This window comes from Pongo pygmaeus, chromosome 4 (genome assembly GCF_028885625.2).
Source record: "Pongo pygmaeus isolate AG05252 chromosome 4, NHGRI_mPonPyg2-v2.0_pri, whole genome shotgun sequence".
Classification (NCBI taxonomy): domain Eukaryota; kingdom Metazoa; phylum Chordata; class Mammalia; order Primates; family Hominidae; genus Pongo; species Pongo pygmaeus.
The window spans coordinates 183,135,994-183,152,744 of record NC_072377.2 but is presented as its reverse complement, the minus strand read 5'-3'; the positions used below and the strand labels follow the sequence as shown (position 1 = coordinate 183,152,744).

The 16,751-nt window shown below is 43.9% G+C and overlaps 1 protein-coding gene across 1 annotated transcript in view; it reads left to right on the top strand.

The window, feature by feature from the left end:
• Positions 1-16,751, top strand: part of COL23A1 (collagen type XXIII alpha 1 chain) — a 347,240-nt gene that overhangs the window by 174,773 nt on the left and 155,716 nt on the right. The window lies entirely within an intron of this gene.

Here is a 16,751-nt window from a genome sequence, read left to right as displayed (position 1 = left end):
GCTATGACAGTCATAGCTCTCTGTAACTTTGAACTTTTGGGCTAAAGTGATCCTCCTACCTCCGCCTCCCAAGTAGCTGAAACTACAGGCAGATACCAGTATGCCCAGCTATTTTTTTTTTTTGTAGAAATGGGTCTTGCTATGTTGCCCAGGCTCAGAATTGGAATAGAAAAGGTTGTACTCAACAGTTCCTTATATGGCTGTGCTGTCATGCTTGGGTGAAGACTGGAAGCAACATTTCCAGATGATGTACAGTGTCTCAGGCTCTATATTACTTAGCATTTCTAAGAAAACTGCTTAGCATATGTAATCAGTCAAGGAAAAAAGGAATCAAAATCAGAATCCAGAGAGGAAAGTCTGTGTGAGCACCAAAATCAATGAAATATATTGAGACACTGAAAATTTAAAATTATAATCACAAAATCAAATCCAAAAATCCAAAAATTATTTTTCAAAAAAAGAGTAAAATGTTAAAAATGTCATATCACTTGTGATACGTGCACTTTTATGTATATTATGCTTCACCAAAAATAAAGAACTGTGCAAAAATATGATCTCTGTAATCCCAGATTACATTAATAAAGAAAATTAAGGAAGGGGTAGAGAAGTGAAGAAAGATGCACAGAATTCCAAAATCATTGTGTGTAGAACAGACTTTAGAAGTTATTTTCTTCTTGACTTTGGGAATTGGAGAACTGTAAATTTGTTTATATTTAATGGTAAAAAGAAAATTAACCAGTACGGGAAAATGTAAAATGAAAAATAGGTTTTCTTTCCCTTCCTTTACCTCTAGTTCTTTTTGAGGAAAGTAGCCACAATTAACAGATTATTATATATCCTTACAGAAAAAAAATTTATCCATGCTCCACAGATTCACACAAATGAGGTCACACTATTCATACCTTATATTTTCAAAGAATAATGTTATCATAGAGATCATATTGTCACATGCAGATCTTTCTCGTTCCTTTTAGAATAGTATTCCATTGTGTGAATGTACCATGATTTATTTCAACCACTCCTCAATTGATGGACACTTACGCTGCTTCCATTTTTACCATTATATACGATGTTACAGTTATGCATACATTCATGAGTGTGTTTATAAGGAAAACCTCTGTCAATGGACTTGCCTAGTCAAAGATGAAAACTTTCCTTTAAATTGCTGATAGTTTTGCCACATTGCCCTTAAAATGATGCCAACTTATTCTCTCAGTAACATTACACGCAAGTTTCTATTTCCACAAATCTTCATCAGCACAGAGTATTGTTAAACTTTAAATGTTCTACCAATGCTATAGGCAGAAATAGTATCTTCCTTGGATTTTAATGACTTTAATTATGTATGAGGTTGAATATTGAGGTGAAATTCATATAGCACAAAATTAAGTGAACAACTCGGTAGCATTTAAATTCACAGTGTTGTGCAACCACCACCTTTATCCAGCTGCAGAACACTTTCATCACCGCAAAAGAACCTATACCCATTGAGCAGTCATTCATTCCCCGTTTCCCCCTCCTCCCAGCTCCTGGCAACCAGCAGTCTGGTTTCTGTCTCTATGCTTTTATATATTCTGTATATTTCGTGTAAGTTATACAACACCTTTTGTGTCTGGATTACTTTATTTAGCATATTTTTTGCAGTTCATCCACATTGTAATATGTATCAGTATTTCATTTCCTTTTATGGATAAATAATAATTTCATTCCATGTGTGTATCACAATTTGTTTACCTATTCATCTTTTGATGAGCATTTGGGTTGTTTTCACCTTTGGCTGTTGTGATTAGTGTTGTTATAAACATACGTGTATTTATTTGTTTGAGTTCCTGTTTTCACTTCTTTGGGGTATATAACAGGGAGTGAATTTGCTGGGTCATATGGTAATTATCTGTTTAAGATTTTGAGGAACCACCAAACATTTTCACAGGAGCCAAACAATTTTACATTCCTACCAGCAATGTACAAAGGTTCCAATTTTTCCACATCCTCATCAACACTTGTTATTTTCTGGGTTGTTATTGTTGTTGGTTTAACCTTCCTAGTGGGTGTGAAGTGGTATTCCACTGTGGTTTAGATTTGTGTGTTGCATGATTAATAGTGTTGAGCATCTTTTCGTATCCTTGTTGGCTGTTTGTGTATCTTCTTCAGCAAAATGTCTATTCAAGTCCTTTGCTTATTTTTGAATAGGGTTGTTTGTATTTTTATTGTTGAGTTGTAAGCGTTTTTTTATTTGATTATATATTCTAGATATGTTCTGAATTACTATTAGTATGGTCAGATATATGATTTGAAAATGTATTCTTGCATTCTGTATGGTGTAATATTACTTTTTTGATAATGTCCTTTAACACACAAAAGTTTTGATGAAATTATACTGCATTTTGATGAAGCTTTTTCTTTTGTTGCATGTATTTTGGGTGTCATATCTAAGAATCCACTTCTAAGTCCATTGTCATGAAGATTTATCTGTGTTTTCTTCTAAGAATTTTGTAGTTACAGGTGTTATATTTAAACCACTGTTTCGCGTTAATTTTTGTATTTGATGTGAGGTAGAGGTTCGGTTTCATTCTTTTGCATGTAGATATTGAGTTTGACTCTCAATTCTCAATGTATCCATTGGTCTATATCTATCCTTATGCCAATGCCCCACTGTTTTGATTACCATAGCTTTGTAGTAAGTTTAAAAATTGGTTAAGTGTGAGTCTTCCAACTTTGTTCTTCTTTTTCAAGATTATTTTGGCTATTCAAGCCCCCTTGCTATTCCATATGAATTTGAGGATTGGCTTTTCCATTTTTGCAGAAAAGGTGGCTGGAGTTTTGATAGGAAGTGCATTGAATCTGTAGATTGCTTTGGGAAGTGATGCCATCTTAACAATATTAAGTATTCCTATTCATAAACACAAAATGTGCCGTTGGATATTTTTTCACAAATTTATTCTCATTTTGCTCTATGTAAATTGCCTATTCATATCCTTCGTCCTATGTTCTAATAACTTCTGTTTTCATACTGTGTTATATAAGCATTTCTAATGTAGAAACTAACCTTTCATCATAGATGGTATAACTATTTGTCTCAATTTGATGTTAGTTGCATGACCCTGTTTATGATGGTTTTTGCTATGTACAAGTTTTTGGTTTTTGTTTTTAAATAGTCAAATGTGTCAGTATTTTCTTTCATGAAATCCAGATTTTTATATCCTCCTAGAAAGCTCTCCTCAATCTAATGTAAATAAATTCATGAAGGTCTCATTCTAACAATTGTATTTATTTTATATTTACATTTATGTCATTGATAAATTTGGAATGTTTTTTGGTAAAATAACTGAGGTAGGCATCCAATTTTATCTGTTCTGAACAATCTATCTTTTAGCACTGATCGAAATACCATCTTTATGCCATTCTGATTTCTCAACTGTATTTGGATCCATTTCTGAGTTCTATATACTTTGTGATTATATTGTCAATTTATTCTTCACTGCCAAATGGCTTTTTTAAATTTTACCTTTCATTTTGAAACAACTATGGATTCACAGAATGTTTCAAAAATAGTACAGAGAAGTCCCTTGTACTCTTCAGCCAGTGTTCCTCAGTAGTTGCATCTGATGTAACTATGGTACACTATCAAAACCAGGAAATTGACATTGTTGCCGTGTGCCATTTTTATCACACACACAGACTAGTGTAAATACCACCACAATAACTATACAGCACTATTATACCATGACAACGTTCCTAACATCTCTAACCTCTCACCACTCTTAACCTCTGGCAATCACTAATCTGTCATTTTAAGAAAGCTTTACATTTGTCATTTTAAGAATGGTTTAGAACTGGAATTATACCATGTGTGGCATTCGAAGACTGGCTTTTCTCACTCAGCATGATGCCCTTGAGATCCACCCAAGTTGCATGTATCAATAGTTCATTCATTTTTATTGCTGAGTAGTATTTTATGGTGTGGATATACCACAGTTGGCTTAGTCACCTACTTATTGTTAGATATTTTGGTTGTTTCCAATTTGGGGCTACTACATATAACCCAAATAGAAATATTATGAGCATCCATGTACAGGTTTTTGTGTGGACATAAAAATTTCCTGTCTCTGAGATAAATACCTAGGAGTGCAGTTGTTCGGCCACATGATGTGTGTGTGTGTGTGTGTGTGTGTGTGTGTGTGTGTGTGTGTGTGACGGAGTTTTGCTCTTGTCGCCCAGGCTGGAGTGCAATGGCATGGTCTTGGCTCACTGCAACCTCTGACTCCCAAGTTCAAGTGCTTCTCCTGCCTCAACCTCCCAAGTATCTGGGATTACAGGCTCCTGCCACCACACCCAGCTAATTTTTGTATTTTTAATAGAGACAGGGTTTCTCCATGTTGGTCAGGCTGGTCTCGAACTCCTGACCTCAGGTGATCTGCCTGCCTCTCTCCATGTCGGTCAGGCTGGTCTCGAACTCCTGCCCGCTGGTCTCGAACTCCTGACCTCAGGTGATCTTCCTGCCTCCGCCTCCCAAGGTGCTGGGATTACAGTCGTGAGCCACTGCACCCGGCCTGATAAGTGTATATTTAGTTTTTTGGTTTTTTGGGTTTTTTTAAGAAACTCCCAAACTATTTTTCAGTGTGACTATACCAGTTTAATTGAAGTGTAGAAACCTTTCCTCCCATTACATTCCTTTACACTCCCCCATTTGTTACATAATTATCTTAAATGTTTTCTGTACATACATTGAGAACCACACTAGACGGTGTTCTAATTTTTGCTTCAACCATCAAATGTAATTTAGAAAACTCAAGTAAAAGAAGACCTATTATATCTACCCATATTTTCGCTTACTGTGTTCTCTCTCCTTCCCTGATGTTCCAATATTCCTTCTTTAATTATTTCCATCCAGTTTTGAATTTGCTTTAGGCATTCTTTTAGGGTAGGTCTGCTGGTGACATCTTGTCTTAATTTAACCTCACCTGAAAATGTCTTAAGGGGACTTTATTCCTGAAGGATATTTTCACTAGATATAGAATTTTGCGTTTTCTTTGAGCACTTGAGAAAATGTTTGCCACTTCCTTCTGGCCTCCGTGGTTTCTGAGAAGAAATCCACGGTCACTTGAATTGCTTTTCTCCAGTAAGTGAGGTGTCATTTCTCTCTGAAATATTTTTATTTGCCTTGAGTTTTCAGAAGTTGACTATGGTATTTCTTGGTGTAGAAATCTTTGGTTTCTTTCCTGTTTGATGTTTGCTCAGCATGTTAAATTTGTAGGCCCAGGTCTTTGGGCACATCTGGAAATTCCCCAGCCATTATTTATTTGAATACTTTTTTAGTCTCACTTCATTTCTCCTCTCCTCTTGGGACTCTTGATGACACTAATGTCAGATCTTTTGTTTTAGTCCCACAGATCCCTGCGGCTCTGTTCCTTTTTTTTCCTAGTCTATTTTCTCTCTGTTGTTCAGTTTGGATAATTTCTATTGGTTCTGCCTTCAAGCTCACTGATTCCGCTGTCCTCTTCATTCTCCTGTTGAGCCCTCCATTGAAATTTTCATGTCATTTCTTGTGTTTTTCACTTCTAACGTTTCCAGTTGGTTTTTCTTCATATCTTGTTTCTTTGCTGAGACTTTCTATTTTTTCATTTGTTTCAGGTGTGTTCATAATTGCTCACTGAAGCATTTTTATGATGGCTGTTTTCAAGTCTGTGCCAGATAGTCCAACATTTCTGTCATATCAGTGTTCATATCTGTTGATTGTCTTTTCCCATTGAAGTTGAGGTTTGCTTGGTTCTTGGTATGATGCATGATTTTTAATTAAACCCTGGACATTTTGTGTATTGTGCTATGAGACTCTGGATTTTGTTAAATCTTGTGCTTCAGCTGGCCCCCTCAAACACCATGCTGATGATAAAGGGAGAGGGAGCACCACTTCATTACTTTCAGGTGGAGGGTGAAAGTCCAGCTTTTCAACTGAGCTTCCATTGACACTTAAGGTGGTGAGGGGCTCCTCGTTACTGTTGGGAAGGGATGAGAGTTCCACCTCCCCACTAGGCCTCCACTGATGCCACCCTCGCTGGGTGGGGCAGGAGTGCCTCATTACTGCTCCCCATGGGGCTTCCACTGACACTGTGGGTGTTTCTGAGTTACCAACTTATTTAGCACCCAGTTCTGCATATATGAGACCGAAACAAGTAAATTCACCTCTCTGTCCTTTCTCAGGCCCCAGGGTGCCTAGCTGATCTGTTTCTCTCCATCTTTCAGGGTCTTCTTCATATGTATATATAATGTCTAGGGGTTTTAGCTGTACTTAGCAAGAGGAGTAGGGAAAGTATGTCTACTGTATCTTTCTGCCAAGTTGTTTTAATTATTGTAGCTTTATAACATTTTAAATCCTTAATCTGGCTAGTCTTTACTCATTACACTAATTTTTCAAAGTCATCAAAGCTATCATACGTGTTTTCTCCATGTGAATCCTGATATTATTTTAAGTTTTCAAATAAAGAGTGTAGGTGGCCAGGCGCGGTGGCTCATGCCTGTAATCCCAGCACTTTGGGAGGCTGAGGCGGGCAGATCACAAGGTCAGGAGTTCAAGACTAGCCTGACCAACATGGTGAAATCCTGTCTCTACTAAAAATACAAAAATTACTCAGGCATGGTGGCACGTGCCTGTAATCCCAGCTACCCGGGAGGCTGAGGCAAGAGAATCGCTTGAATCCAGGAGGCGGAGGTTGCAGTGAGCCGAGATCTCGCCATTTCACTCCAGCCTGGATGACAGAGCGAGACTCCGTCTCAAGAAAAAAAAAAAAAAAAAAAGAGAGAGAGTGTAGGTATGGTTATTGGTATGTCATCAATTTTGGAGATTAATGTAAGGAACATGAGCATCTTTTCAGTGCTGAACATGTCTCTACTTCTCCAAGAACTAGCATGTCTTCCACTGTGCTTGCCTTCTCAGTATCCCTCAGGAGAGTTATTTTAAGCTTCCTTCATATACATCTTTTGATTTCTTATTGAATTTACTCTTAGGTTTTTTTTTTATCTTGTTCTTTTAGTTATTAAAAATGGAACACTTCTCCACTATACCTTCTAACTGGTTATTATTTGTACATGAGAATGCCATTAGTTTTTGTTTGTTGGTTTGTTTATTTTGAGACAGAGTCTCACTCTGTTGCCCAGGCTGGAGTGCAGTGGCGCAGTCTCAGCTCACTGCAACCTCCGCCTCCCAGGTTCAAGGGATTCTCCTGCCTCAGCCTCCCAGTAGCTGGGACTACAGTTGCATGCCACCATGCCTGGCTAATTTTTGTATTTTCGGTAGAGATGAGGTTTCACTGTGTTGTCCAGGCTGATCTCTAACTCCTGACCTCAAGTGATCCACCCGCCTCGACCTCCCAAAGTGCTGGGATTACAGGCATGAGCCACTGCGCCCAGCCTAGTTTTTGAATATTAAATCTTCATCTATTCTTTTTACTATATTCTTCCATTACTCCTAGTGGTTTTTAGTTTGTTCTCATGGATTTGCAGTATCAAATCATACAATGTGTAAGTAATTGTATTTTTCATCCTCTTTCTTTCCTTTCTCTTGGCCTTCTGGAGAACTGTTCAGTAGTGGTGGTTGTGGTGCATCCTCATCTTGTTCCTGACTTTAATGGGGATGCTTTCAGTGTTTCAACAGTAGGTGCGGTTGCATGTCAGATTTGGGCATGTGATACTTTTTTTAATAATGCAAAGGAAAGGAGTCACCTCTTTCAATTCTCCCACTTATCACAGTGTAATAAATGAGGCATTAATAACGAAAGTGTTTAAGCATACAAAAACCTTGCCATCTGGAGATTTACACTCTCCCAAAACTATTGGGTCAGAAAGAAAATACAAAAATTGAATCATAGTTTGTTTAAAGAATAATGTAAACGAGGACAGAGCTATATTAATCAGAAGTGTTGAAACATGTAACAGCTTAAACTAGCTTAAGCAAAAGAGAACTTACTGACTCACAAAACCAAGGCAGAAACATCAGGGTGGAGGTGGCCTCAGAGCCGGGCCATGGTTTATCCATCACTTCCCAGAGCAAACACAGAACCAGACACTCTGCGGGCATGCAAGCCCGTCTGGCCCTTGAGCTGCCAGTGTTTGTGGCCTGTGGTGCAAATGCGGGAGGTAGAGATGGGCTCCAAGGGATGCTCAGGGGGTCACCTGGCCAAGCCTGAGGAGGGACCATGGCGGCAGAGGCACCTGGTATGGGGATGTCATTGGTTATGTGTTATCCACAATAGCAAAAACACCAGGGTTTGTAGATGACTTCCTTTTCTATTATAAGTTAAAGCAAAATCAAGGTTAGCTGCATAGTGAGCTCATTCTTGTCCTGGTGTGCTGGTCCTAGGTTTGTCTTCCTGACTGGGAGAGGGAGTGAGACAGGGAAAGGGAGAGTTGCAGCTGGCACACCCCAGGGAATGCCAAGAGGTTTGGGCCCAGGTCTCTGGCAACCCTCAAGGCCTCCATCCTCAATATCACGTGAGCCTCTGCATCTCTGAGGGGACAGAGGACAATGAGGGGTCTGGTTATCTTACATGGTCTTCGTGCTCCTTGCAGGACCGTTGGTCTCTGGCCAGCAGCGTAGATTTATTGAGTGGCCACTGTGTGCAGTGGGGATCAAGGTCCCAGGGACCAATGGAGGGGCTGGGCCAGGTTCATCTCGAGCCCCTCCCTCACCCCACACTTTCACCATAAGGAATCAGCTGTATTTCCCCCAAATTTTCGTGTTATTTCAGTTTCATGCCTTGGTGCCTTTGTCTGTGTTGTTCTTTCTGCCTGGAGTGCCCTTTTCTTCCTGGCAAACTCCTCAAAGGACACAGCTCAAGAATCTCCTCCTGCATGAAGTGTGCCCTGCCCAGCAGCGCTGATTTCTCCCTCCTGGTGTTGCTGAAAACCTGGTGCCTGCCTCTCCTTGCTGCATCCACACCTGTGTCTTCTATTGGACTGTGGTCCTTCATTGTTCAATGAATGAATGATGGTGGCAGTGACTGCGATTGAGCACATTACTAAGGTGTGGCCACTCCTTGTGATGGGCATGGTACCCCACAAGGGGATCTGAAGAGAGAACCCCGGAACTGGAGGCAGATGCTGCCTGCACACAGTAGGCGCTCCATGAATGGCTGCCGTCTTCCGGTTCTGACTGTTCACTTCATGAATGGAGGCAGGGTGTGTGTAGGGCCATGGGGAGACACGGGGTGCAGGAGACCCCATCTGCCTCTGTCTTCCTTGCCTCTCTGTTCCCAGGAATCTCACCAAAGGCCAGAAAAGATCCTTTGAACTTCTCTTTAGAAAAATCCCTCATTCTTTTGAGGCTTTCGTTATGAGGAGCTGGACAAGCCTGTGGCTTTGAGGCCATGATGGGGGCCTCCCAGGTCTCCCCTTCTGGGCCATCCCAAAAGGCTCACAAGTGCCTTCAGATCAATGGGTGTTTGTACAAAAGCATTTGTTCTTTTCTTTCCTTTGGCCTTACATTGTCTTTCTTGGAAAGCATTGCAGATGTTGGGCACAGTTGGTGCACAGGGAAGTGGCTTCAAACAATGGTTACATATTTGTGAGGCATCTCAGCCAGGAACTATAAGGACCACTTGGGGCTCTGAAAGGTACCTGAAGGTCTTGGCCTTTATTTCATGCTGAGGCCTTTTGCCTGGAAGTGGCGTTACACATTGTGAGCCCTGGCATATGGTGGAGGCTGGGACTCAGGACAGGTGGGCCAGGCACTGGGGCCTCTGCGTCTCACTGGCTGAGTGGACACCATCGATGAAATAGGAAGAACAATCCCACCTTCAAGGGGCTGTTGCAGTAATGGAGATAACGCATTTGAAACTCTCCAAGGGAAGGAAGGGCAAGTAGCCTTTCAGCGCCATATTGAGGGAGGCATGAGGTGTGTTGGATCCAGAAGTCCTGGGTCAGGTCTGGCTCAGCCAATGCTGGGTGCATGACCTTGGGCAGGTTATTCCTCCTGTGTGTCTAAGTCTTGTCCTCAGTAAATTGGGGCTAATATAAGGATTAAATGAGATAAAACACTATAAACTGTATATACCACATCTGGCGTGCAGTAACAGTTTGATATGCTCTGACATTGGTATGCTCTGATATGTGCAATTGGTTATTGTTAACTACAGTCACCCTACTGATCTATCAAATACTAGATCGTATTTATTCTAACTGTCTCTTTGTGCCCATTAATCAACCTCTCCTCATCCCATTCCTGCTTCCTAGACTCTGGGAGCCACCAGTCTACTCTCTGTCTTCATGAGAGCTACTTTTTTGGCTCCAAATATGTTTTTCTGTTTCTCTGTTTTTAGAGACAGGGTCTCACCACATTGCCCAGGCTGGCCTCCAACTCCCGGCCTCAAGCAATTCTCCCACCTCAGCCTCCCTAGGATCCAGGACTACAGATGTGAGCCACCATGCCCAGCCAGTTCACTCATTCACTCACTTCTTATTGCTATCATTATTCTATTATTTAGATCTGACAACTAATGGATACTTTATGGGTTAAAAGACAAAGGCAGCTGGGCGCGGTGGCTCACACCTGTAATTCCAGCACTTTGGGATGCCGAGCCGGGTGGATCACCTGAGGTCAGGAGTTCGAGACCAGCCTGGCCAACATGATGAAACCCCATCTCTACTAAAAATACAAAAATTAGCCGAACGTGGTGGCGGGCTCCTGTAATCCCAGCTACTTGGGAGGCTGAGGCAGGAGAATTACTTGAACCTGGGAGGTGGAGGTTGCAGTGAGCCAAGATTGCGCCATTGCACTCCAGCCTGGGCAACAAGAGCGAGACTCCATCTCAAAAGAAAAAAAGACAAAGGCAATTAGCAATACCAAGTGTTGGTGAGATTGCGGAGCAACCAGAACTGTCGTATACTGCTAGGGGGATGTCAAATGGCATAGGCACTTTGGAAAACAGTTGGGCAGTGTATCTTATGAAGTTAAACATCTACTTCTATGACTCTGCATTTTACCTAAAAGAAAGCTATGTTTACATGAAAACCTGTATGCAAATGTTTATAGCGGCATTATTCATAATTATCCAAATTGGAAATAACCCAAATATCCCTCAAATGGAGAATGGGTAAAGAAACTGTGGTACATTTGTACAGTGGAATACTATGCAGCAATAAACAGGAACAGACTATTGACACACACCACATGGGTGGATCTCAAATGCGCTATGCCAAGATAAAGAAGCCAGACTCAAAAATAGAAATCATACTACATGCTTTATGCTTCATTTCTATGACATTCTTATGAGGCAGAACTACAGGGATGATCATTGAAAGCAGGGACTCAAACAGATGGTTGTACCCCAGTGTTCATAGCCGCAGTATTGACAATAGCCAGAGGCTACAAATGACCCAATGTCCATCAATGGATGAATGGATAAACAACTGTGATCTATCCATACGATGGAATATTTGCTCAGCCTTAAAAGGAAGGGAATGCTGACATATGTTACAAATTGGACGAATCTTGAGGACATTATGCTAAGTGAAATAAGCCAGACCCAAAAGGAGTTGGATGATATTGATTGATTTCACTGATGTGAGGTACCTAGAATAAACAAATTCATAGACACAGAAAGTAGAGTGGAGGTTACCAGGCACTGGGGGAAATGGGAAATAGAGAGTTAGTGTTTCATGGGTACAGAGTTTTTGTTTGGGATGATTTAAAAGTTCTGGAGATGGCCGGGCGCGGTGGCTCATGCCTGTAATCCCAGCACTTTGGGAGGCCGAGGCCGGTGGATCACCAGAGGTCAGGAGTTCGAGACCAACCTGGCTAATATGGTGAAACCCTGTCTCTACTAAAAATACAAAAATTAGCTGGGCTTGGTGGCAGGTGCCTGTAATCCCAGGTACTTGGAAGGCTGAGGCAGGAGAATCACTTGAACACAGGAGGTAGAGGTTGGAGTGAGCTGAGATCGTGCTCCAGCCTGGATGATAGAGCAAGACTCCGTCTCAAAAAAAAAAAAAAAAGTGCTGGAGATGGATGGTGGTGATGGTTGCACACCGTTGTGAATGTACTTAATGTCATTGAATTGTACACTTAAAAGTGGTTAAAATGGTAACTTTTATGTTATGTATATCTTACCACAATTTTTAGAAAACTATAGGAACAGAGAACAGATCCTCCTACAGAGGACGAGGGAGTTTTGGGGCTGACGGAGCTGTTCCGTGTCTCGATTGTCAAAACACAGAGAACTGTGCACCAGAAAGAATGCATTTTATTCCGTGTAGATTTAAAAATAAAAATTTAAAAGATAGAGGTGTTCCAACTGGGCTCTGACTGTTCTTGCTGGTTCATTCATTTAGCCAACAAATATCGATCAACTCCACTGCACCCCAGCACAGTGCCAGGAACCCTGTCCCCAGGCCCCTAGGGATGGACGCGGGTGGATCCCGAGACAGATGAGCTGAAGGGAATGAGAACCATGCGGCCATCGTTCTAACTGAGAGAGCAATCATGTCAGTACATTTTTCCCTGGAGACCAAGTCTGAAGCCTGGCTGCTCTGGATACTTTAGTATCTCGTCAAGAGAAGTTTTAGTTGGAGATGTTTACTCCCCTCCCTCCTTTGGTCAGCCTCCTTTTGATGCTCTGTTTTTAAAAACCATCTTTGGTTTTGGCTTGCTTGTTTGTTTTGTTACCCTCCCCACAACCCTTGAGTAGCATTGTTTTAAAATTAGGTAAACAGCCCATGTTTGCAGAGCTTTTAGTGAGTCTTCTGTGCTTTCCCCCGTGCAGGGGCATGGGTCTTGTGTTCAGCCTGCTGTCAGCTGCTCCCTTCCGTGTTCCCAGCAATCAGCTCAACAAGGTGGCCCAGTCACAAACAAGAGAAACTGGCTTCAACAAAAAGGAGAAGGTGCTGGCTCCCAAAACATAAAAGTGTTGGACTGGGCTAGCTTCAGCCATGGCTGGATCCAGCAGCTAGTGAGTGCTGGCAGGATCCTCTGTCTCTGTCTATCTTTACTTTTCCTCGTCTCCCTCCCAGGAGCCCTCCCTTTGACTCCTGACTCTCTTCTCTGTGCTGGCAGCTCACAGCTGCAGCTCCCCAGCACGTGAGGGAGGGAGGGGCAGCAGAAGCCAGATCCTGGGGCTGCTGACCTCCTGCTCAGAAACACCACACTCCATGTCAGTCATTTTCTCTTCATGATTTTCCTTTGTGAGGAGCCATCTGACCAGGATGTATTTCAATGCCAGCATCCGTGTGCATGACTTTGGACCAGGTGCCCCTTCCAGCTCCAGCAATTGAAGCCCACAAGCCCAGGGCCCTCTGCCTGTGCACAGGGACCCTGCAAGGGCACTGCTGTACACTGGAACTGAGCAGTCACCCTGGAGTGACGCAGAATGCAGTCTCTCCACCCGTGTGTTTACCAGCGCCTGGTGGGGCAGCTCGTCAGTGCCAGGCTGTCTGGGTGCTGGGATGCAAAGAAGAAAATGCTAAGACCTGCCCTGAGCACTCACAGCCTAACGAGAGACATGTCAGCACAAGACGTGCCTAGGGGATCCCTTTCCTATGAGAACAACGGGTCCCTGAAAGAGGACTTTTAATTTCATAATAAATAGTGAACAAAGGTTTCCTTGGGACTAAATCTTGAAAATAGAAACCAAAAATTGTAAAAATGAATTAATTTTACATTTAACAATATTTAAGCTATAACTCTGGGAGTTTTTTTGGTGGGGGAACAGAGTCTCATTCTGTCGCCCAGGCTGGAGTGCAATGGCTCAATCTCAGCTCACTGCAGCCTCCACCCACCAGGTTCAAGCAATCCTCCCACCTTAGCCTCCCAAGTAGCTGGGACTACAGGCACGTGCCACCACGCCCAGCTAATTTTTGTATTTTTAGTAGGGACGGGGTTTTGCCATGTTGCCCAGGCTGGTCTTGAACTCCTGACCCAAAGTGGTCCGCCTGCGTCGGCCTCTCAAAGTGCTGGGATTACAGGCATGAGCCACCATGCCCCGCCGATAATTTTTTTTAAATAAAGGAATAATTTTTTTCTCTTTGGAGTTATTTTACAAATAAATGTGTGTGAAAGCACATGAAGACTGTTCACGTCTAAACGCCACGGCATGTTGATAAAGGGAGTTATTCGTGCACAAATATTCAAAGGCTCCGTCACTTTTCCTATATGGCTTTCCTGATCTTTTTTACCCAAGTTGCTCTCTTTTGACATGGCCAACATGCCCTTATCATCTTTGGTTTAACTGGGTTCACTCTGCCAAGACCCGGCCCCATTTGTTGATGTCTCGGCTTCAAACCCAGGCAGTGTTCCAGCATCACTCACATCAACTTCATGAAATTCTGCAACTTTTTTTTTTTTTTTGACATGAAGTCTCGCTCTGTCACCAGGCTGGAGTGCAGTGGTGTGATCTCTGCTCACTGCAGCCTCTGCCTCCAAGGTTCAGGCTGTTCTCTTGCCTCAGCCTCCTGAGTAGCTGGAACTATAGGCACGTGTCACCACACCCAGCTAAGTTTTGTATTTTTAGTAGAGATGGAGTTTCACCATGTTGGCCAGGATGGTCTCAATCTCTTGACCTCGTGATGTGCCTTCCTCAGCCTCCCAAAGTGCTGGGATTACAGGCGTGAGCCACTGCGCCCAGCCGAAATTCTGCAACTTTTTACAAGATCTGTGGCTTCACTTGCAGTGGATTCGCGTCACATTATTACAGGCACAGATAACCTCCTCAAACAGCAGGTGCATTTATAGCGTGTAACGGTTATCCAGGCGCTGCCTAACCAAGACAGCGGCATGAGTAGGGGCGGATGCTCGTGAACAGGCAGGTGTGTCTGGGAGCACTGATGTTAGAAGGGGCAGTATAGTTGTGAGTTCTGTGTCCTGATGACTTTGGCTTCTTTGTTAAGCCTCAGTTACTGAATCCTCGCTGTACTTTTAAGTTTTCTCCCCGGAAACGTATGTCTGATCCGTTGCAGCTGTGGTTCCTTAAATCCTTGCCCCGCCTCACTCCTGCCAGAGCCCTGCCGGAGCACCCCCTCCTTGTGTCTTGCTAACGCAGCATCCCTGCCATTTTATTTTGCTTTGTCTCCCCCTCAGCTCTGCCCCCGGTGTATCTGAAGTGCTGAGTGGATGTTGGTGGCAGCAGGAAGGAGTGAATTAATGACCAGGCCAGCCTGACTCCAAGGTGGTCCTGAGTAGGTCCTGCCAGCCCAGCCATGCTGCCACTGAGGCCCAGCACAGCCCTTCCCGGAGGCTGGGTGCGCAGCCAGGCTTGGAGCAAGCCGAGTCCCAGAAAGCCTCTGCCTGTGTGACAGGTGGCCCCTCGGTGCCAGATCTTTGACGTTTGTTCACTGGACACCAGGGAAGCCCCAGATGCTCAGCTGTTCTGCTCTTTGAAGTTCACGCCAAACAGTCCTGGGCAGGAGCCCAGAGTGCCTGCCCGCCGGGGAGAGACTCTCAGAGGACAGCCGGGGCCGGAACCACAGCCTGGACGCTTGGAGCTGAGAGCCGAATGCTGCTTAGCATGACTTCAGCTCAACTAATTCCCCTCAGCCCTTGCCCGAGACCCAGGGCCTTGTAATTCTAGCCCTGCTATGTCCCACTTGTGACCTTGGGGAGTCATACCATCTCTCTGGGCCTCAGTTTCCCCATGTGTAGCAGATGGGAGTCAGACCATCAGCAGTCCCCTCTGCGTGTCAGGATGGACTCAGGAACCAGGAGGCTGAACTTGCAGCCAAATGCTAGTTGAGGATGACTTTCAGTTTACACAAAGATATGAACCTTCAGGCCACACGGTTTAGCCGTGAACACCATGTTGAGGCCGGAACATCGTGGCTTTTGAAATGAGTTAATTTCTTGGAACAGGAAAAGTACCCCGTACTATCAATACAGTTGTCTTCCTTGGATATCTTCAGGGAGTGAGCTGAGAGAGGGCTGGCGGGGCTGCCTCTGCATTCCTGGGGTGGGGCTGCAGGCCCTATGCAGCCTAAGCAGGTGTTCTCCAGCTGGGAGTGGCTCCGAGTTGAGGGCTCAGGGTTGACTCACCCAGTGTGTGGCAGGCAGTGTTCTGTGCCAGCCTCTGGTCTAAGCATCAAGGCATGGGTTAAACCTGTACCGCACCTGCCCTCAGGAGGCTCCAGGCCTGCAGGGCAGGACAGGTGCAGATAGTGAACGTATGCTCTGCCTGTGCTGGAGCCCTGGGCCTCCTCCTTGCCTGTCCTGCCACTGCTTCCTCCCTGAAGCTTCCCTTCCTCCTGCCCTCCCAGGTCTTTCGCTCCAGGTTTGATAGTCTGTGGCCACACTGAGAACCTGCTGCCTTGGGACCAAGGGGTTATGTCCCATCCTTCTGTCAGGGCACCTGGTGGGCAGGGTTGGGGTGGGTCCTCCCCACTCCTCGGCACCCTTGGAATATCAGTTGAAAAGAGGGAAGAGGCCAGGCTTGGTAGCTCATGCCTATAATCCCAGCACTTTGGGAGGCCAAAGCGGGTGGATTACTTGAGGTTAAGAGTTTGAAACCAGCCTGGACAACATGGTGAAACCCCATCTGTACAAAAATTAGCCAGGCATGGTGGTGCACACCTGTAGTCCCAGTTACTTGGGAGGCTGAGGCAGAAAAATCGCTTGAGCCTGGGAGGTGGAGGTTGCAGTGAGCAGAGATTGCACCTGGGTGACAGAGCAAGACTCTGTCTGGAAAAAAAAAAGAAAAGAGGGAAGAGAGTCTTGGTTGATGATTTTTATCAATTTACTTCCATTTGAGCTGGTCTCAAATGATCTGAATGGTGCCAGG